The 24,276-nt window shown below is 47.0% G+C and overlaps 1 protein-coding gene across 2 annotated transcripts in view; it reads left to right on the top strand.

Annotated features, from left to right (window-relative positions):
• ZZZ3 (zinc finger ZZ-type containing 3) overlaps positions 1-24,276 on the top strand; it is a 430,359-nt gene that overhangs the window by 212,301 nt on the left and 193,782 nt on the right. The window lies entirely within an intron of this gene.

Here is a 24,276-nt window from a genome sequence, read left to right as displayed (position 1 = left end):
CACTCGGTCAAAAATAGCGAGCATAAAGCGCGTGAACATCGGTCCTCGAAAGAGGTACTTACTTAAAACGGTGCACTGGAACTTTCAATGCGGGACCTGCTCAGAGTCAGTAGACCCGGCGGTTAGAAAAAGACGAGTGAACACGCTGCAAGTGACGTGAATAAACATGGAAATAAACAACAGACTATAAAAGATGCAAAACGCGAGCGCCATATTAGAAGGGACAAAATTAACACATGCACGCTGTAAACGGCCAGTTATGATGACAGTAAACAAAAATCTAAAAAGTAAAACATACTCATGTATGTCAACATAAGATAATACTTGAAATAGAAAACGAGAGAGTGTAGTGAATATTGTAAAACCACACAGAAGACCTATGCAGAAGACATTCCACAAGCTTCGCGGCCCAGAGATTTCTGGGAGCCGCTTGTTCATTACTTGCAGGCAACACTGGAGGCCGAATCACGACCTGACTCATGAAAGAATTGGCTCCATGCTCACATTGCTTGCCCAAATTGTGTGCTTACGACCGCATCACCCCTTTTTAAACACTTTTGCACCCCATCCTCCAGAGACAAAAGTGTTAAACATTTAAGCTGCGTACTTATAAATACACGCTCCCTCATAAAACACAGATACGATGTCGCAGAATTAATAACCAGTCAAAATATTGACGTTATGTTTGTTACCGAGACTTGGGCAGATCTTGCATCTGGCCCAGACTTTAACATCGCCACTCCAGATGGCTATCAGGTAACAAGACTAGATAGATCATCAGGGAAAAGAGGGGGGGGACTAGCTATTATATATCGAGACAAGCTTGCCATAAAAACTGAACCCCTTGATTACAACTTTGCGGAAGCCCTCGCTTTTACGATCTTTGTCTCCCATATACAAACTTTCAAAGGAACCCTCCTCTATCGACCACCCACTTCACGCACACTCTTTCTGAATTCTCTCATTCAGTTATTAGAGCCAGTACCTGCTAACCAGGACTACACTATACTGGGCGATTTTAATTTCCATTTGGAGAATGATTATGATAAGGACTCGCACACTCTTATCTCTGACTTCCTGGCGGCAGGCTTAGAACAACAGGTTAACATGGCTACTCATCAAGCTGGACACACTTTAGATGGCTTATTTACTAATAATGCTCATATAACATTCTTTACAGTGCTCCCACTCACGTGGACGGATCACTTGGCTGTTAAATTTACTATCTCAGCCAACTACTCCAAGAACTCGTCCACCGGCCCTTGCCCTCCGATCCTAAGTCAAGATTGGAAAAATATTGATGTCACCGCTCTACAAAATATCTTGGAATCCACGACACCGGTAGAATTATCCGCTCCTCAGGAGGCTGCCCTGAATTACCAACGATGGCTACATATGGCACTTGACCATGTAGCCCCAAATAAAAAATTGCAGCCAAACCGCACCAAACCTTCTGCGGCTTGGTTCTCGGAGTCACTTAGGCTCGAGAGACAACGCTGCAGAAATCTGGAGCGGCGGTGGCGTAAATACTATAATAACAACGATAGAGACACTTATAAGAGTGCCTTGCTTAGCTATAGAAAGCTGCTCACTGCTGAAAAACGCACCTTCTACAGCACACAAATAGAACGTGCTCTTAATTCGAATAAACAATTGTACCAGGTGGTAAAAGATTTAGCCAATCCTCCAGCCCCCCTCCCAATTGAACCATCCCAAATATTCTGCAACAAGGTGGCAGATTTTTTTCAGGCCAAGGTTCTGGATATTTTCGATAATATTACTAAAATAACGATCACTGACCCTACCATCCCGGAATCCCCCCTTCTGTCGTCAACTCCTAATCTTGAGGTCTTCTCTCCACCCCTGTCCATGGTGAATTTCATAAGTAATGTTAAATCAGGCTCGCCACTGGACCCATGTCCCCCACGAATCCTTAAATTAGTACCCAACATAATAGCCCCAGTACTCAGCAACATCTGTTCCTCCATATTCCAGACAGGTGTTTTTCCCCTTGTCTGGAAAAAAGCAATTGTGACACCTCTTTTAAAAAAACCCGCTCTAAACCCTTTAGAGCCAAAAAATTACCGTCCTATCGCCTCTCTCCCTTACCCTTCCAAAATAATTGAAAAGGTCATGAACCAACAGCTGTCGACTTTTATTGATCAGAATGGTCTACTTGACAACACGCAGTTTGGTTTTAGGAAGGGCCATGGGACGGAGACTGCCTTGATAAAAGCTGCCGAGGAGGTCAGGATAATCATGGATAAGGGTGGTGCAGCCATCCTGATACTCCTAGATTTATCCGCGGCCTTCGACGCGGTCGATCACACCATCTTGATCGACCGTGTCGCCGCCCTAGGCATTCAGGGCAGGGCAAGAGCAACACTGGCATCTTTCCTGGCCAACCGAGTACAGTCTGTTAAGATGGGATGCTTCTGCTCTCCTGATTTCACTCTCCCGTGTGGCGTTCCCCAGGGCTCCTCGCTAAGTCCGACACTTTTTAACATCTATGTGTCGGACTTGGCGAGGGTAATAAAGTCGTTCGGCATTGGCTTAACATCTTATGCCGACGACACACAGCTGGTCCTGGAGATGCACAAAAACGGTGAAGCAGTGGCAGCGAACTTTCAGGAGGGCATGAAGGCCATCAGCTCATGGATGAACCGGAATTGCTTAAAGCTTAATTCCGACAAGACGGAGGTGATGGTTTTTGGCGAACTGACTCCTTCTTGGTCTCCGGTCTGGTGGCCCTCGGAATTGGGAGCTCCCCCATCACCTGTAACCAAGGTGAAAAACTTGGGCGTGCTTTTTGATAACAAGCTTACGTTTTTAAGCCATGCCAACGCGGTGGTGTCAGCCTCCTTCTTTACCCTGAGAATGGTGAAGAAATTGCTCCCTTTTCTTCCCCCAACCGCAGGCAAAACCTTAATGTCCTCCCTGGTGTTATCTAGGGTGGATTATTGCAATGGTCTATTGCTTAACGCACAAGAGCAAGTTCTGAGCAAATTACAGCTTGTCCAGAACGCTGCTGCAAGAATTCTCATGGGTATACCTAAGCACGCTTCTATCTCTCCCATAATTCGTGAGCTCCACTGGTTACCAATAAGAAGCCGGATAAAGTTTAAGGCCATGTGTATCATTCACAAGGCCTTAAACAATAATGGACCTGACTTCTTCAAAAAAGCATTCAAACTGTACAAACCCAGCCGAACACTACGCTCTTCTTCGGCCCAACAGCTCCAAATCCCATGCACAAAAAAAGTATCTTGGGGAGATAGACGTTTTGTAGTGGCAGCATCAAAATTATGGAATCAGATCCCCTCCTCCTCTGTCAAAAATCAATCATCACTACTCTCATTTCGCAAACACCTCAAGACCTGGCTCTTTAACCAGTAAGACGTCAGTGGAACCCCTGCAATCTGCATACTCCAGCGCCGAGACACCGAAAGGTATTTGCGCGCTTTAGAAATTTAAAAAATAAAATAAATAAATAAATCAAGACTGATGTACCACACATTTGATAGAAGCTGCGGGAAGGGGGAAAGACTAACAGAGGGGAAGTGTAGAGACATATGTAAGACAGGATGTCATCCGCTGTTACAGGTTTTTTTGTAAAGTGTTAACTGATATGTGCTTAATGCTGATTGTACTATCATATGCCATTATTACTGAACATCAATGATTTAAAAGTCTTGACTGCTATGTAACTGCTGGTTGACTGGAAAAATAAAAAGATTACAAAAAAAATGAATGCAGGTTTTATACCCATTTTTTTATATTCTCTGTATCATGGGGTGATAATGCCCTTCAAGTTTTGCCTTTGGTGCAATAATAAGCAAAGCTGATTGTTTACACACAGCGTTGAACTCCATTTAATCCTGGTGACACTAGTCTTGTTTGTAATTTCACGATAATAGTATAAGAAATTAGACTGGTATGTACAGCGACGTCTAGACCAATCAGCTAGGGATTGCTGTGTTAGCCAGAGTTTAAAATTGATCAAACACCAATGTGCAGAGCTTAGAATATAAGAAATCTGTGTTTGCTAGGATGTCAAGCATTTTTATTAGGAAGATGAGGAAGTGAATGCGTTTCATGAAGCATTCTTTGAAATATTTCCTGTTTTGGGGTGTTGTGAAGACTTTGAAGCCTACAAATAGACCACCCAAATATGTAGAGCAAAAGGTACAGTCCATTTGAAAATAATGTGAAATTCAGGTCTCAATGCTCTGTTGATGTGGGTAACCTCAAACATTCTGAAGAATGTGTGCCATCTGCCCCAAAGTACCATGTTGAACCAAGGCCTGGAATGAGAAATGACCATCTGAAAACGTAGAATCTGGTTAAAAGTGATTCTTTTGCTGTGATTTGAAATATTTATGCAACAGTACAGTCCATACTCCTTTTTGTTGCTTACTGCGGTTACTTATTCGCTTATTTTTTAATTGTATATTTTATTGGTCTAGCAATACTTTATTTGGTAAGGCCATTTTACTTAATCTCTCCTTGAGGAGCATCCTGTTGAAGGTTAAGGTCTTTTTCCTGTTGCAGCTTCTCGTTCAGCCTGTGAGGGTCTAGAAAGGGCCTAGGATTGAGGCTCGAAACCTTGCTCCATTTTGCCACCTCACATCATTTGAACTGCAGTCCCTGCCTTCCCAGCATGTTTAGGCGCTTAAAATGTATTCCTTTTTAGAATCTCTAAGCATCGCCCTTTCAAGTCTCCTTGCCTTCTACACCAAGGGGCATGATGGAGGATTGACTTTACAGACCAATGTACTGGTCTGTTCATTCCTTATAATGCTCTTCTGCAGCTCACAGGTGTTTTCCTCGGAACATGTACCTTGGCTAGATGCATAATGGCCAGACATAATGGTTCATCTTTGCTGCTTCTAGACTTGATCCTCTAAACAAATACTGTAGCGGATTAGAATATTGCCACATGTTTAGTTTATTTCCTCTGCCATTCCTGTCTGGACTTCTTAGACTATATGCTAAGGCTGGTTGCATAATAGCAACTTATCCAGCTTTGGTACTTTCATAGATTCACATGCTTGAATCATCACCGCCGTCAAGGTGGGAGTCTCACAGTACATTTTGTAATGGCAGTAATTAATCTTATCATAGGCCACAATGCGTTGGACAGTCACTGGATTAGCCCATCTATTTTCTTTTGTAAAAAGAACCAAAGTTAAAACACAACCATCAGACATCAGCACCCTCTAGAACACTCCACAGAGAGGCAAGTCCCTCAGATTTTCTACTACACGTCGTTATGACTGGGAGTCTCCCTGAGCTCTGCTCAGATTTGCCACTTCATCTTGTATATTTTCATTTCAAAGTGTCAATCTTCAAAGAAAGAACTTTTCAGACCTTGCGGGTCATGTGGTAAGAAAAGACTACATGCTGAGGATTGAATTTACAACTTGTACCCTCTTTATAAGGTAAACTGTAAAATTTGCTGAACTTTTTCTACAAAGACTTTCAAAGATAGACCAGGCAAACTGCTTATTTGGTTTAGAGAGACTAAAATCTAAATCTTCTGTGCTGTCTGAGGAAGGCAGTTTGAGTTCCCAGACATCAGTTGAACGTTCCAAAAAGAGGGCTAGATCTTTGGAATCCCCTGAGGGACATATAGTGCCAAAGACCCATCACAAGTCTGCGCATACTACCTCTAAAAAAAAAAGGAAGCCACCATTCCCTTCTGAGAAAAAATCTGCATCAGAAATTGCCCCTAACATACATAAATTCAGTCCGAGGCTGTAAAGCCGTTGTCAAAAAAGACCTTCGACGATAAAACCGCCTTTGGAATTCATTCCCCAGCAGTCGACTATGCTTAATTGTCTACGGAGGCCTTGTCGAATAGGATTAAATCGACTGAAGTTTAGTTGTCGTCTGCAGCACTTAATCCACCGTTAATGCTAATCTTTGTCGGCGCCTGCACAGGCAACTTTGCGGCTAGCGTAGACCCCTCCACCCTCATTGAAGCCTCCACTGCTAATGGCGCCTCCTCCGCCGTTGACTACTTCTTCGTTAACTGTAACGGCTCCATCAACTGCACCGACGATAAAACTGTTGCTGACCACTGCTTTTTCAGCATCGATGGTACCTGTTTCGCCGTTGACGAAGATTTTGTTCACACCTCAATCGGAGACCTTCTACCCTGAATATTACACCTATTTTGTCATCGAGATTCTCTTTGGTGATGCAGTCTAGTGTTTTTTTTTTTTCTCCAGGATTCTTCTCATATTTCGCCCTTACCTCCTAGTCGGGTCTTAGAGGAGTCTCATGACAGGATGTTCAGTCCGGCTCATAGTTCTTCGCAACTAAATGTCAAGTTTCTAGAGGATGAGGATGAATATTATGGGCCGCAGTATTACCAATCTATGGACAAATCACAATTAATGCCATAGCAGGACGCAATGGTACAGCCGCTGTTGCATTGGTACAAGATTTTACAGCTATGTTGCATGACTATCATACCCGTTTCTTTTCCGTACAAACAGCAGCTTGCTGTGGATTCTAGGCCAGCTGTAACGCCTCCTCCGGAATCAGTCTTCTATACCTGTGCAGCAAGATCAAGTTCCACCGGAGGTTAATGTAAAGAAGGTTAAATACAAAATGCTCCACCAGTTATTGATGAATGGGAAAGACTACCTAAGTTCGAGGCATGTGGGCTGCTGAATTCATATCTGTGCATAGATCGCCGCCTAGTGTTGGGTCCGGATGATCGCACATTGTTGTTCTGGAAGAGTCTTCGAAGTATAACGAGATAGGTGGCTCCTCCCCTGGACTACAGTGCGCATGGGCATCGGCTCCATCCTCAGATTGTTTTATTCCGCCATTGGGTTCGGATGTATATTGGTTCACTCTAGTCGGAATCGATATAAACTTTCTTAAGGCCAAAAGGCCTTTAGTTTTCTTCGTCGGTATAGTCTTGCGTTCGGTGCCTGATTCTTCCAGCTCGGTTCCGAGCCGGATTCCAGAGAACCGCGTGCTTTCGACGCGGAGGGCCCTGTCGACGCCACAGACCCTATCGACGCCACAGACCCTATCGACTGATCATCATGGAACGGAGCCCGTTCAAGAGTTGTCCCGTGTGCAACTCCAAATATCGACACATCGACGTCCACCCGGTGTGCAACAAGTGTCTGTCGCCGGATCATAATGAAGCCAGTTGCATGGCTTGTTCCCGTTTTCGATCCAAGAAGACGCTTAAACATCGATGCGCTGCGCGCCAGGAGGCCCAGCACACTGTACCGGCGCCTGTGGACATCTTCGATGCCGGGGATGATGAAGGAGCTGACCGGGAAGTTAGTGAAAACCTGTCGAATCCAGCGTCGGAGGTCGACTATAACTACGACGCGGACGCTGAAATGTTCGAAGCGGAAGAAGTAGTCGACGAGGTAGGAGACGACGATGGGGCCTTTGGGGCCATGGAAGATAGCTCGAGCGAAGAGCTACCTCTGACTGACATTGGGGCCGAAACGCTTCAAAAGGCTCAGGTCGAGGGATCGCCACTAGGCCTTACCCAAGATCTTACTATGGGTTCTACGGCCCCGCCTTCGGGCTCGGCCACGGACATTGCTATTGAGCCGCACCCTGCAAAAACGAAACCGAAAGTGAAAACAACTGTCTCGACGCAAGTGAAAGCGCTGGTGCCCCTCTCGAAACCGAAGGTGCGCATTACTTTGGTCCGATCGAAGGCCTCGGAGCAGTTGGCACCGACGAATCAGAAGGGTTTTGTCGATCCAAAGACACAGGTCAAGGGCGTCAAGACTAAGTGTGCCACACCGAAGACAAAGGTCAAGGTGGTTGAACCGAGTAAATCGGCGCCGAAGATGGTCGACACCAACAAGGGACTCGGTGAACCAAAGGTTCTCGAGACTCCGCGTCAACAAGACAAGACCAAAAGCGGCACAACACACGAGTCCACGTCCAGTGGTGCCTCGAAGGATCCCGTCGACTCAGCGCGGCCGTCCGCCGCTTTCTCCAAGCAGGTGGCGGACTCCCTAAAGCGCATCAAGGAGAAGGCCTCAACTGTCGGCCCAAAAGATCCTCCACCTTCGAAGCCGGTCGATAAACCTCAAAGCGTCGACGCCCATTCACTTCACGTTGCCGCCGAAAGTGGCGCCGAAGGCTTTCACCCCTAGGATGGTCGCCAGCATGCCCGAGAAGGTGCCCTCGGTGCCAAAGTCGACGACAGTGGTCCTGACCTTAAAGCGTCGACAATCTTCGCTGGAAGAACAGCAAGAACATTTTATCGATGCCGAGACAGGCAGACTTTCCCTTCATAAACGGAAAATTGCCCCGGAACAGCCAATGGAGTCCTATAAAATTCCTTTAAAGAAAAAGGATTCCACTTCAACTACTGTTCTTGTGGAACCACTTTCTCCACATGGCCATGATGTCTCACCAACTTCCTCTGACGTGGACGCTGGGGGAAGGTGATGATGATGATGAGTACAGCTATCCTGTCTACAACGACCCAGATGATACCAATGAACCCTGGGCAGCTGGTGCTGACCCAGGTGATCCTCATTCTACCCCAGACACTCAGCTCTATGCTGTAGAAACGTCGCCTACAGAGGATTCAGCGGCGTTTAATGCCCTCATTGAAAGGGCGGCTAAAAATCAAGACGTCCAGCTCCATGCTGACCCCATTGAAGTGGACTTTCTTTGACACCTTTTCCGTCTCGGAGAGAACTGTCAAGACTCTGCCTATGTTGAAGGGTGTCTTAAAACATGCTGGGGAGATCTTTAAAGAGCCTATCAGAGCCAGGGTGATAAACCCTAGAATTGAGAAGAAGTATAAACCAGCACCTACTGACCCTACTTACATCAAGGGACAGTTGCCTTTGGACTCTCTTGTTGTCTCAAATGCCTGGAAGAGGGCTAATTCTCAAACAACGGGTGATGCTCCTCCCCCAGATAAGGAATCTAAGGTGTTTGAGGCATCAGGGAAAAGGGTGGCAGCTCAAGCGGCCAATATCTGGCGCATTTCAAATACACAAGCACTTCTAGCGAGGTATGACAGGGCACACTATGAAACACTGGAGACCCTGTTGCAGCACCTGCCAGACGAATACAAAGAGGCAGCTGAGATGCTCATCCAAGGGGGGAAGCTGATATCCAATGCTTCTATTAAATGTGCACTGGACGCGGCTGACACCGCGGCCAGAGCTGTCAACACTAGTGTCATGCTGAGATGACATGCCTGGCTCAGAATCTCTGGATTCAAGCCAGAGATGCAGACCACCATTCTTAATCATCTGTTTGGCCCAGAGGTGGACACCACCTTGGGAAAAGATCAAAAAGGACACTGAAACTGGTAAGTCCTTGGGGGTCCTGCAGTCCCAGCAATTCAGGGGTGGTTCTTTTCGTCGCTCAAGCACTAGAGGTGTTTCCAGAGGCCAGCTCTCCCAAACCACGCAGTACTATAAAGGCAACACGCAGACCACATACACCAAACAAAGTCGAGGTGGATATCGTGGGAACAGCGCCAAAGGCAGTAGTCGTGGAAACAACAACTCCCCTCTGCCACTAACAAACAGTGACGCCTTGTCACTGCCCCCCGACCATGCAACACCGGTCGGGGGAGACTTCAACAGTTCCTGCCAGTCTGGAAATCCATCACCACAGACGGGTGGGTCACACAGCTTATACAGTACGGTTATTTTCTGGAGTTAACATCCACTCCACCCAACATACCCCCAAGACACCGTCCTATGTCCGCCGAGCATTTGCACTTATTGCAGCAGGAGGTCCTCGTCATGCTGCAAAAAGGGGCAATCGAGCTCGTGCCTGTGGAAGAAAGAGGCACAGGAGTTTACTCACTGTACTTCTTGATATCAAAAAAGGACGGGTCCCTCAGACCCATACTGGACCTCAGACCCCTCAATCAGTACATTCTATCGGAGCACTTTCACATGCTGACCCTGCAGCAAGAACTCCTGTTGCTCAGTCAGGGGGATTTTCTCGCAACTTTAGATCTAAAGGATGCGTATTTTCATATTCCGCTGCACCCGTCACACAAAAAATACCTCCGGTTCACCATCCAAAACCAACATTACCAGTTCAAGGTTTTGCCTTTTGGGGTCACCACGGCACCCAGGGTGTTTACGAAGTGCCTGGCGACGGTGGTAGCACACCTAAGGAGACAAAACATTCCCGTCTACCCTTATCTGGACGACTGGCTCATCCAGGCAAAGTCAGCCCAGCAGTGTGCCGCCCACATGTCCCACACCATTCACCTTCTTCACGATCTGGGATTCTCACTGAATTACCCGAAGTCCCACCTGCAACCCGCCCACTTACGGCAGTATCTGGGTGCGACAAACACTCTGGCAGCCACAGCACAGCCAAATTCAGTGAGGGTCAACAGCATTCAATCGCTGATACAAACATTCAGACCTCAACAATCACTTCCAGCGAGAGTGTTCATGCAGTTGATAGGAATGATGGCCTCCTGCGTCTCCATAGTCCCGCACGCGAGACTACATATGCGTCCGCTTCAGGAGTGCATAGCACGTCAGTGGACTCAGGCTCATGGACAGTTTAAAGACCTAGTGTTGGTGAGCGGTCGGGCATACAACTCTCTGCATTGGTGGAATCCACAAAACCTTTGCAAGGGACGACCGTTCCAAGAGCCTGTGTCACAGATCGTCCTGACGATGGACGCTTCTCTCCAGGGATGAGGAGCTCATGTACTCCATTACACTGTGCAGGGACTATGGACACCACAGCAAAGGAAGATGCACATCAATGTTCTGGAACTGATGGCGATCTTCATGTCACTAAAAGCCTTCAAAGTACATCTGTGCAACAAGGTCGTGTTGATCCGGACGGACAACATGACGGCCATGTACTACATTCAGAAGCAGGGAGGAACACACTCTCCACAGCTGTCTCATCTGGCTCAGAGCATGTGGAAGTGGGCCATTCAGAGAAACATCTTCCTCATGGCAGAACACCTCCCAGGCAAAGACAATCAGATGGCGGACCTGCTCAGCAGGTACAGCCACCAAACGCACGAGTGGGAAATACATCCATCGGTACTCCACCCGTACTTCCAAAGGTGGGGTCATCCAGAGATAGACCTCTTCGCCACAAAGGAAAACGCAAAATGCCCAAGCTTTGCCGCCAGGTTCCCACAGTCGCAGGGCAATGCGATATGGATGAACTGGTCAGGCAAATTTGCTTACGCTTTTCCCCCAGCACCTCCAATACCGCTGGTGGCGCGCAAGCTGAAGCAGCACTCTGACTCTCATCCTGGTTGCTCCTACGTGGGCTCGCCAACCATGGTACACCACGTTTCTGGAACTGTCCGTGGTACCGCATCAAAGGCTGCGCCTCACACCCAGGCTTTTGACGCAGAGCCATGGCGACATTCAGCATCCAGATCCGCAACAGCTCAACCTGGCGATCTGGCTCCTGAGGTCTTAGAGTTTGGCTACCTCAACTTACCTCCTGACTGTATGGACCTAATCAGGGAGGCAAGGAAGCCCACCACCAGAGCATGCTATGCGGCGAAATGGAAGCGGTTTGTCAATTATTGTGCAGGCCACAACATTAACCCGCTAGATGCCTCTATTCAAAACATCATTTGTTATCTATTACATCATTACAAATGTAATCTGGCCTATGCTTCCATTCGCATACATTTATCCGCAATGGCTGCTTATCTCCAAAACAGACAGCACCTCTCACTTTTCAGGGTGCCGGCCATTAAAGCCTTTCTGGAAGGACTCAAACGAGTCATTCCTCCGCGGACGCCACCAGCTCCGGAGTGGAACCTCAATGTGGTCCTCACCAGGCTGATGGGTCCCCCTTTTGAACCACTGCATTCCTGCGAGATTCAATTCTTGACATGGAAAGTGGCTTTCCTTATAGCGATTGTCGCTACAACGAGTTATTGAACTCCAGGCACTAACTATCCAAGAGCCATTTATTCAAATTCATTTTAACAGGGTGTTGCTTCGCACTAACCCTAAATTCCTTCCTAAGGTAGTGTCTCAGTTCCATATCAACTAGACTATAGAACTACCTGTGTTCTTCCAAAATCCAGAGTCACTGGCAGAGAGAATGCTCCACACACTTGACGTCAAAAGGGCCCGAATGTATTACATTGATAGGACCAAGCATTTTAGGAAGACTAAACAACTCTTTGTTGCCTTTGCGCCACAACACAAAGGTAACCCCATTTCCAAGGCTGGTATAGCCAGGTGGATCGTTAAATGTATTCAGATCTGCTATCTGAAAGCCAAGCACACGCTCACCATTCCACCACAGGACCACTCCACCCGAAAGTTGGGTGCCTCCATGGCTTTCTTTGGAAATATTCCTTTGGAAGACCTATGTAGAGCAGCCACATGGTCTACCACACACACATTTACAAAACATTACTGTGTTGATGTGCACTCCAAACAGCAGGCAGCTGTAGGGCAGGCTGTTCTAAAAACACTTTTCCAAACTGCTGCAGCTGGCACGGGCGGCCGCCGTTAATGGAGGGACTGCTATGTATTCTATGCACAGATATGAATTCAGCAGCCCACATGCCTCGAACCGAATATGCTACTTACCAGTATGCATCTGTTCTTGGCATGTAGGGCTGCTGACATTCATATCGCCTGCCCTCCTCCCCGGCGCCTGTAGCGGCTGCAGCATTCACACATACTTCTAGCATGGTCATCGTTCACTTAGTTTCACTCCATCTTGGCCACAATGGCTAAAAACAATCTGAGGATGGAGTCGATGCCCATGCGCACTGTAGTCCAGGGGAGGAGCCACCTATCTCGTGATAGTTCGAAGACTCTTCCAGGACAACAATGTGCGATCATCTGGACCCAACACTAGGCGGCGATCTATGCACAGATATGAATGTCAGCAGCCCTACATGCCAAGAACAGATGCATACTGGTAAGTAGCATATTCGTTCCTACGCCTTCACCTCCTCAGGCTACTCACACGCTACATGAGGATATTGGTGGATTCCATGCTTTGGAAAGAGTTGCAAATCGTTTTGATTAGCCGATGCCTGTGAAACGGTATGACTGTTTTTTGTTTGATTTTAAAAATCAGTCCTAGAACTCCGTACGTGCGATTCCCATTATTGTTCATATTTGGGAAGAAGGGATCAAAATTATAAAAGCGCCATATTCAGTGCCGGCAGTCCTGCCCAGAATTGATTAAAAATATATGGCCCCTGATGATGCTCCAGCCTGCTTATTGGGACTTCAGTGGCAGATTCTGCAATTGCTCAGGCTGCACAACGAAGATCACGAAACCCTTCAGTACCTATTCCTGATAAAGATGAAGGGCGCTTGGACACTATTTGAAGTTGTTTTACCACCGTTGCATGTGCGTCAGTGCCTGCTGCCAATTACCTAGCAATTCTAGAAAGATATAATCGCCAGATGTGGTTGGATGTGGCATCCTAGCTTGAATATTTACCGGATGATACGAGGCACGAAAAATTCTTGAAGGTGAAACATAAGCCTCTGACATGACTTCTCTTGCTTTTAGACAGTTCGCTGGAGCGACAGTTCTCCATATTCAGGGCTGATTTAAATCTACCACTTGGAAGGTGATAAGGTCTGCAAATCTGAGAGCAGGAAAAGCTCTGTGAACCAATGTTCGCGAGGCCAACGTGGGGCAATGCGAATCAGACGACCTGGCTCTCTCTCCATCCTGAGGTGCAGAGTAAGATTTTAGACATGCAGATTGATTGTGATGCGCTCTTTGGGAAGCACATTGATGAGGCCTTGCAAGCTATCAAAACGGATACTGATACCGCTAAGTTGTTAGGGATGCTCCAATATAGGAAAACACCCTTTCGCATAGCACAGTGAGAGAATTTTATAAGTTTGTGGAAATTACCAGAAATATCAGATACAATCATACCAATCTTACCGCTGTGGGCATCAGCAGCAGCAGTTACATTGAGCACCAACGTCCGCTGCATATTCCAGACAACAGCCCCGGAGGATACAAGCTACCCAATTTATAGACAATACTAGGAAATAGTGACAATATCCAGGCACCTGCTGTTACTCCATCCATCAAACCAGTATTTCTCTGCATTACGATCAGTGGAGCAAAATTACAACTGACAAATGGGTCCTGGACATTATAAAGTCTGGCCATACGTTCGAATTTGTAACAGTTTCACCTCCTCATCCACCCCTAAGATGACTTCCATCTCCTCTCCAATTAAGAAAGGAAGAATACGTAATGCTTCAGAAAGGATAGGGGAAAGGGTTTTTATTCCTGCTTTTTTTAATAAGGAAAAAGTTGGGGGAATGGAGACCCATTCTGGATCTCAGAAATCGAAACCAGTATCTGCAGAAAGTCTTTCTGCATGGTAACTCTCCAGGAGATAATTTAGCTTTTCAATCATGCTGATTTTATGACAGCTCTGCTCTAACAAGATGCATATTTCCATTTCCCAATACATCCCAAACATACAATATTTCTTCATTTCACTGTAGCAGATGCTCATTTTCAGTTCCAAGTCCTACTGTTTGGTCTCTGCTCAGCGCCAAGAGTGTTCACCAACTGCCTAGCTCCAGTTGCTGTGCGTCTCCGACTTCAGGGTCTTCAACTGTTTCCATATCGCGACGACTGGCTAGTAAAAGCACTGTCTTATCAGCAGGCCTCAAAGGCAACTTCAATCTACTTACAAATGTTTCGTTCCCTGGGGCTGATGCTCCATTATCAAAAATCTTTTCTACAACTGTCCCAAAAGATTACCTTTCTTGGAGTAACTATGGATTACGTCCGAGAATCTCTTCCCAGGGCTCATTTTCTGCTCCCAGTTACCGGATTTCATCCTTACCACGGATGCCTCTCCAGAAGGCTGGGGGGTGTATCTTCACGATCTTTGACTAAGAGGCAAGTGGTCCAAATCGCTTGCAAAAATGCACATCAACTTCCTGGAGTTGAGGGCCATTTTCATAGCCTTAAAGGCTTTCCTTCCAAGAATACAAGGCTATTCAGTTCTCATGCCAACGGACAATGCTACATGCATGCATTACCTCAACAAACTGATTTACACCTTCCAACATTTTATCTCTATAAGCGCCGGAAATCTAGAAATGGATTCTTTCGCACCACATCTCCATCACAGTGGAATATCTTCCAGGGGTGAACAACAGTCTGGCAGATACTCTAAGCAGAACTTCCAACTCCTGCCACGAACGGGAACTAGACCAGACTATTCTCGTTTTTGGGTTAAGCTCTACTTGGATCTCTTCTCCTTGAGAATAAACCGGAAATGCCAGTTTCTCGCCTGCTTGGAACCAGAAAATGGGTCATGGGGATCTTCACATACGTTTTTCCCCCTTATCCTTTAATAACAAGGCTACTGATGAAAATGAAGAGAGAACCAGGTCGTCTGATTCTGATTGCTCCACGTTGGCCTCGTGAACATTGGTTCACTGAGCTTCTCCTGCTCTCAGATTTGCAGACCTTTATCACCTTCCAATAATGTCGACGCTGCTGACTGTGAGCAAAGGCCAGATTCTCCATCCACATCCGGTATTGCTGCAGCTGAATGCATGGTTACGGAAGTCGGTGAATTCAAGGCCCTATATCTGCGTCAGGATTTTAAGGACATTCTATCTAAAGCAATAGCAGTGTCTACCATTAAAATCTGATGTCTCAAATGGAAACGCTTCTGTTCGTGGTGTCTTCAAAATAAGGTACATCAGTTTATTCTCCTCCAGAAATTCTTTTGGCTCATCTTCTTAGCCTTGCAAAAGAAATAATTGTTGGACGAATGCTGAACAATGCAACCATTCACCCCCAGTCACAAGGATCTGGGTTTAATCCATCTTTCTTTTGCTCACCACACCACCCCAGTTTGGACCCATCCATATGCAAATCAATTTTGACCCTGTTCCTTATGGGAACAGTCCAGCCCAAACTGCCTAGCCAGGTCCTCCTAGGACTGGAAACAAACATCCTGGGACCGGTTTCGGGGCATCACCCCTCATCAGCCAGGCTAGCTTGAATCCAGTGGCACAGTGAGCAAAGGACCCACGTCTCGGCATACCATTCCCACTTAGGGCAACGACTGCAAAAGAAACGATTGGGGCTTACTGCCCCGGCCCCCCCTCCTCAAGTTGAGTTTTATTATACCATGTGCACCATATTTGGACGGCTTGACCTAGCCAGCATACCTTTGGGCCCGCAGGCTCAGCGGAAGGAGCTCCTCTGGGTTCCACACCGGCACGCAAGGTTCCTCTCAGATCCTTTCCTGCACATGCGCCGGTCGCACCTATTGGACCTTTTGCGACACCACGTCTAATGCAGAGAGCCTCGCCGGCGCACACCGGTGACTCCAGCCCCATTCTTATTCCTGATGAACTTGAACTGGTCGGGCATCCACCGGCTCTGACATAGGCTTTGGACTCTGTCGTATCCCCAGCCTTATTCTGAGGTGCTAGGATTAGAGGAAGATTGGGAGAGGATGCAGGACCCTTTAAAAGTCCCACATGACACAGAAATGGACTGGTATGACGGGCTGGGTGATGCCAGTGGCTTGGATACCGCTCAAGAGCCTGGCATGCATTCCCCTCATAACTTGGCTATGGAGGAGGGAACTTCCTTCGCCATGATGGTGCGTAGGGCTGTGGCGGTCTTGGACCTGCAGCTGCCTACTGTGAAAGTCGAGACCTATGTCTTGACAGAGGTCCTGCACCCAGGTGCCTCCACCTCAAAACCCTTGCTGCCATTTAATGAGTCCTTGACCGATATTTTTCTGGGGATCTGGTCCAAATCGAGCACATGGGCTCCTGTGAATATAACAATCACCCACTGCCATGCATTGAGCGACCCAGCTTTCTTTACCTCCCACCCAACCCCTGAGTGCGTGGTGTTCCAAGCCTCTACTTCCTGTGATGTGTTCTCTTTGCACCCCTGTTTAGGGAATCCAATTGGCTGGATAGCTGTGTCAAGAATTTTCTTTCCTTCCACCAGCCTAGCATTGCTGTCAGTAAAATACTGCATGCCTTTTGGGCTGGTACTCCCACTCCCTGTTTGAGGCTGTTGCACAGGTGCTTCCACAAGTCCCGGAGGATGCCTGGGCTGTCCTCTCCCAAGCTGTTGTAGACTGGAGGATGCTGTATAGTTTACAGTACGCTGTGGCCTTGACATGACACTCGCTGGGCAGAGCGATTTCATTGTCTGTGGCAGTTAGGCCCCACGCCTGGTTGAGAGTTTGGTTTCTCGGGGGATGTTGAAGCAAACCTGATGGACATTCCTTTTGATGCCTCTCATATCCTTTGAGACCGGGCGGACGCAGCCCTAGAGCACTTCAAGGAGTTGCGGGTCTACGGCCAAGTCCTCGGGCCTCTCTGTATCATCCTGTCCTATATCCGCCTTTCGCGGCTACGGAAGGGGTTTTCAACCGCGCCACCCCTATCCTAGCCCGAGGACCATGCAAGTTCAGCAACCTCTGTGCAGTCGTGAGCACGGTTCGCCCTTACCCAGTGGGTCGTGGAGTACCGGGTTTTTATGTGCCAGGGAATACACTTAAACTCCTGAGTCCTTCCTGTTTCAGACTACAGAAACAGTCTTCTAGGTGAAGTCAAAGATCTAATTTATTGGCTGCAGCCAGTAACAGATATCCTAGAAGTACAACAGCATGAAGCGCATGTATGTTCTCAGGAGACTGCTCTCCTTTACGAAGCCAGCCTTCTTCTTTTATACTAAAAATTGTGCTTTAGGCAAACATTCCTTATTTTACAGTTGACCATACAAATAGTTTTACTACAAAGGAAAAGCAAAGTCATGATGACAAGCCCACATTTCTGTTCGTCCAGCTCATAATTGATTACCCGGCGAGGTCCAGTACTTCCATCAGATATCGACGGACCCCCAATAAAATCGGGCACCTCCTCCTCGTAAAGCAAGTCATAAAGCAAGAAACCGGGACCGGTGTGTGCAAGATTAGGCATGGTTTGTGTGCGATGAAAAGTTTATGATATGTTGTGCCTTGATACGAATCTAGCTCGGCCGCTGGGAGAGGACCTGGCCGAACAGGTTTGGCTTTGGGCGGAGGAGTCAGGTTGCCCAGGTCACAGAGGAGTCAGCTAAGGTGTACGTGTCCTTCAGGTCTGTTTCGGCCTTTAGTCATTGCCTTGTGTGAGGGCAATCACAAAATGGCTGCCGATCACAAAATGGAACCCGTGGGTTCCGGACGAGAAATCCGATTTCAGGGTGGTTCCGTCACTCGAACATGACGGAAATGCTTGTGCATAGTATTCGATCCATTACCGGTCTGTTGATACCAAAATCGTCATGATACGACCATGTACCTGACACGGGTCCAGAATTTTCAGTACCACAGACCCTCCTTTTGCCCTTACATAGGCAATAACCTATACTCATAGTCCAGGTCTATATTCGCAAAGTCGTTGAGATGTTGCTGTAGCATCATCCTACTACTTAGTTTGTCTCTTGATACAGGTTTCCTTATACACGATGTAGCACAGAGGCCACATATTGCAGGAGCACACTGCACACACAGACAGAGCAGGAAAAGAATGGCTAAGACCATCCCGATGACTATCAATATCTTCCAACCCCAGGCGGATATCGGTTCCCAGAACCACCCCATCAGCGACCAGTCTCCTTTTTCCACGTGAATAGATTCGGAGATTTTATGCAGTTTGGAGATGGCCTGGTATACTGTCGGAGCGTTATCTGGGATGAAAATGCAGCAACTTGATTGGATCACCTTACAGACCCCACCTCGGTCTGCAAGTATGACGTCTAAGGCGACCCTGTTCTGAAGAGTCATAAGGCGGTCCGACTGGAGCTCCGCAGTCAAGTGACTAAGGGCACCGGCAGTTTCGACTATGGTAGATTCAACTAGCCTCGTCAATTGGCGAATGTTCCTGCTGTTCACCATAGGCCCCCAGAACGGCAGAAAACCTTTTACGAAGTCTCCAAATTCTTGTCCCGTAGTGTCGTCTTTACTCACGACACCTCTAACTGTCCTTGTCCTATGGTAATCTGCCGCAGCCGTGTAGGTGGGAGGCAACAGGAACGAAATGAAACATGTGCCCGAGAAGTCGGGGGGTAGCCATGTATACGCTCTATCATGGCAGATGAAGTAGGTGCCCTTAGCTGCTAGGAATGAAGGGGAGGTCTGAGATGAAAAGACATACGTTTCAGTGCAGACACTCTTCCCTAACTGAGCTCCGGGATTCCTGCCATTGCATTGCAGACATAGGTGACCCTTATGGGGTACAATCCAAATCGGGGAGGATCTCTTTGCATGTTTGTTATCATTCAAAGCAACTCTATATCCGGTCATGTTCCATCTAGTGTATGCTTGCACTCCTCTCCAGGAATGGTTCTATACGAGTCAATCTCTCTACTCATATTCGTGATTCCTACCACTAATGCCTTGTTGCTCGAGTTACTTCTCGTGGAATGTGGGGGATATGGTTCGATGGCAAATAGGAACATCGTCTGAAACGCCCACACAGAACCATAGTAGCTGAATGGCAGGACAAAATATGGGATGCCTTTATCTGTCGTATGTGGCATAAGACCGCACACCCAACAATTAGTCGTGTTCATTACTAACTGGTGTTGGTGTAAAAGCTGAACGAAAGAGTTATTTGCAAATTCCGATCTTCTAGCGTTCTTGTGTTCAGGCAGAGGGTGGAAAGAATGTGAGGAAACAGTAGGAGGAGGTATGGGCCGTGTAGTGGATGCAAATGCCACATGAAAAGTGAATAAAACATATCCTATAAAAAATGTCATCACACTAAGCAACATACAAATACATAATATCAGAAATCGTGTTCCTGTCATCAATGTACACATTCTGGCTTTAAAGTTCATTCGTCTGGCAGGTCTCTCCACCTTAGAAAACTCCATCCTTTCTAATTTGCTGCCCGCGATGGTAGGGTGTTTCTGCTAAAGAGTGCTTCTGTCAGTCCAGGGTGACTCCCTTAAACCAACAGAACTGTCGACCTAACGTCTTCAGCTGCACTCCAGAGACTTGGGCAACCGTGACCCTAGCAGCAGAACCGGATGGCAGTTTGAAAAACAAAAATGAGCAAGTTTCTCAGATGAGAGAGCTGCACAATCAAAAAATAGTCAAAAGTTACATTTATTTGTCCATAGTCATAGCTCTTGGTCTCAAAAATAGCGTGTTTTTCCAGGGATTGTCTGGGTTTCGAACAACAGTTCAGGTTCTGTAATGTTCAATCGCATCGACGGTGGCACAGATCCTTGCAGAATGTCGTCACTCACACGTACAGAGTTTGTTCCTTTTACCTGTGCATCACTGAAAAGCAGGAAGCGAGGCAAAGTTTCAGTCTCAGAATCAGCAATTCCCTCCTGGACCCACTGGTCGTGAGGCAGGGGTAGAGGGACCCTTTTGCAATGGGCCCCGTGGATCCAGTGTTTCTTTCCTTCTACGCGAACGGCCGATCTCGTGGAGAGAAGTGCTAGGTGGGGACCGGTCCAGCCGGGCTCATCATTCTTCGTCCGCGGAAAATTCTTCACGAGCACATAGGTTCCAGGGTCGATAGGATGTCCTGGAGCTTCAGTAGCTTGAGGTAGAGTATCATGTACCTGTTGGTGTAAAACACGCAATTTAGCCGTCAATTCGTACAAGTAATCAAGTAGTACAGGGTGCTCTAAGTCGCTGAATCTGGCTGGCCTTGGCACTCCCCATATGTTGGCCGAACACTATTTCGTAGGGACTAAGTCCCACCCTTGAGTGCACAGTCATTCTTGTGGATAGGAGTGCCAAGGGAGAGCGTCAGGCCAAGTAAGACCAGAACTCGCTTGAATTTTGGCCAGTTTTAGTTTTAGCGTGCCGTTATAGCACTCTACTAATCCAGCTGATTGGGGGTGATTTGCAGCGTGGAATTTTTGATGAATGCCTAGCCCTACACACACTTTCTTCATCACTCGACCCACAAATTCACTCCCATTATCACTCCAAACCATTCTCGGCCTTCCAAATCTGGGGAAGAACTCCTTGATAAGGGCTTTAGCTGTTGATAAGGCACTATTGTCTTTCAGGGGGTACGCTTCTATCCATCTTGAAAAGGCACAAACAACGAGTACGTATTTCAGATTGTTGCACCTCTCCATGTGGATGAAATCTAGCTGCAAAATGACCAGCTGGAGTTGGGGTTCCCCTACCAGGATTGTATTTCAGACACACCATACAGTTCTTGACTATATTTTCTGCATACTTGGGGATTCTGGTGTTTTGCCATACTGGAGCCAGTAACTTGCAAATTCCTTTCACACTGATGTGCGCCATTCCATGCGCCATTGTCACCACTGCAGGCACATACGCATCGGGTAGCAACCAACGCTGATGCTCTAACAATTCAACCCAACAACTATTCGCGTCCAGTTTACCCGTGCTTTCTTTCCATACCTTCAGTTCTTTCTCTGTAGCTTCGCCTTGGATGGATTTCACACTCAATCGTATCTTCACACATACCAACGTCACCCACCCATCGTGCAGGGCCTGCAACATACATTCGATTCATTATATTCATTGCGGTTTCTTTCGCAACCTCATCCGCAAACGCATTTCCTCGACCAACATCATCTGTAATCTTATTGTGTGCACTGCATTTCACAATCGCCACTTGCAACGGCAGGGTCAGTGACTCGAAGCTCATTCACCAACTGACCGTGCTGGATCTTAGCACCATGCGAAGTCAAGAAACCTCGTTCACGCCACAAACATCAAACTATGGGCAACACCAAAGGCATACTGACTGTCAGTGTACACATTCACTCGTTTTCCTTTCGCCAACACACACGCTTTTGTTAATGCAATCAACTCCGCTGCTTGCGCTGAGTTATGTGGGATGCGCGCAGTTTCAACAATCGTATGCAAGGTCGTAACCGCATATGCCGCAGTCGTGTCGCCATTCGGCAACTTGAAACATGAACCATCAACCCACAAAGTGCCATAACATTCTGCTAGGGGAGTGTCCCTAAGGTCTATCCTCCCTTTCGTTTCTTCCTCAGTTCTGAGGAAACAATCATGTGACTCCTCAACATTCTCTGTCTCGACTGGAATCGGCAACAACGTAGCTGGGTTTAATGTATTACACCTTTTGATGTACACATGACTCGCTAGGAGTGTCAATTCATAACCTGACAATCGAGCACTAGTTATGTGCTGTGTCTTGGTTCTGTTTAACAAAGTGTCCACTGCATGCGGGGCCATCACGATTAACATGTTATTCATTACTAACCCAGCAGACTGTCGAATAGAAACGGCTGCTGCGGCTGTGGCCCTTAAACAACTTGGCAGCGCTTTAGCTACCGGATCCAAAGTCGACGAGAAATACGCGCATGGACGTTGCTTGTCTCCAAAAGACTGTGTCAACACTGACCATGCACAACCTTCTTTCTCATGGACGTACAATGTAAAAGGCTTACTGTAGTCGGGGTACCCAACACAGGAGCTGAACACAATGCATCCCGCAATTCTGAAAAACTTTTCTGACACTCTTTAGACCATGGGATGGGATTCGGTGTATCTGTACAAGTTAATGCCACCAAAGGTTTGGCCAATAAGGAAAAATTCGGTATCCATTGCCTACAATAGGATGTAATACCTAGGAAAGCGCGCACTTCTCTCTGTGTTCTTGGCACACTCAACTTTGCAATTGCCTGAATTCTTTCTGAGGTCAGTCTCCTTCCCTCCTTCGACAAGGGGTGACCTAGGTAGGTCACTTCTTGTCGGCAATATTGCAGCTTCGAGAGAGATACTTTGTGATGCAAATCAGACAAATGACGCAACAACGACAATGTGGCTTCTTTGCAACTCTCCTCAGTATCTGTGGCAACTAAAAATCATCGACGTACTGAATAAGGGTAGCGCCATCAGGTAAAACAATCGTATCAAGCTGTGTTTTCAAAGCCTGGCTGTATATTGACGGGCTTTCGTAGTAGCCTTGAGGAGCGCGCTTGAAGCAGAAACTTCGGCCTCCTAAACTAAAGCCAAAAATATCCCTGCTCTCCTCGACAATTGGGATGCTAAAGAAAGCTTTCTTCAAGTCAATCACTGAGAACCAAGCCGCTGAAGCTGGAATCATAGTCAATAGGGCAGTTATATCAGGGACAACCGGAAACTGTTGCACAACGATCTTATTAACCTCTCTAAGATCAATCACGAACCTGTAAACAGGTGGCTGGGAAGCATCAGTGCGTTTCAGAACAGGACTATTACAAACATTGCCTTTCGTCTCTTCAATTACATCTTTATCAATCAGGTCATATATGATTGCTAACAATGCCTTTTCACCTTCGCTAGAGATTTTGTACTGGGGAATGCGCGGCATTCTAACATTGGCTTTCAACGTCACAACGTATGGTGATATTTCCAAAAGACCCACATCATTAGGACCAGTAGCCAAAAGAATATCCGGGAGAGACGACAATTCTGCTGGGAGTTTATCCTTCGACAAATACATCGCGGAAACCACTTTCTTACCCAGTGTAAGTTGTACTCCCGAAGGAGAACAGTACAAGGTTGCATACAATCTTTTCAACAGGTCCAATCCCAACAAATTTTCACCACAACCTGTCGTCAGAATGAGGGGTGCTTCCAATTCACAATGTCCAATAGAAAGTGACATAGGACTAGAAATCGGGTTCCTAATCGGGGCGCCAGAAAAACCTACAGAAACATTCATTTCGCCAGACAAAGGTGCGCCAGGGAGTTTTGAGTGCATAATAGAACTCTTTGTAGCACCAGTATCCAACAGAAAAGGCTCTGACACACCTGATGGAATCACCTCAACGTAAGGTACACTCTGATCTACTGGAACTGAAACAACTCCCTCTCTCTGTCCATGGCTGTCCTAGCAACCATTACCTACCATATTTTCATTTTCTGCATAGTAGTCATCAGCATAGTACTGAGCTGTTCTACCGGACGCGTTAGTCTGCTGGTCAAAACTATTCATGGAATTCTGAGGCGGGAAGAAACATGCGTTCTGGGGAATATGTCCACGTCCCCTTCCTCTAGGGGCTTGTTGAACGCCTCGACCTCTCGCACCAGAAGTACCGTTTGTGCGCTGTAACAAAATCGGACAGCTACTCTTAAAATGACCCTCTTCTTTACAATATGCACACTGATTTGGTCCATACGGTAAACGCTGTTGAGAAGACTCGTTTCTTTGCGAGTTTCTCGAATATTGCTGCGGTTGCTGATAATCGCGCTGATTATTAGTGCGGGTGGATACGCCTGTTGCATCAGAATTTTAGTTT

This window comes from Lissotriton vulgaris, chromosome 1_1 (genome assembly GCF_964263255.1).
Source record: "Lissotriton vulgaris chromosome 1_1, aLisVul1.2, whole genome shotgun sequence".
Taxonomy (NCBI): Eukaryota; Metazoa; Chordata; class Amphibia; order Caudata; family Salamandridae; genus Lissotriton; species Lissotriton vulgaris.
This window is presented reverse-complemented; position numbering and strand designations above follow the sequence as displayed.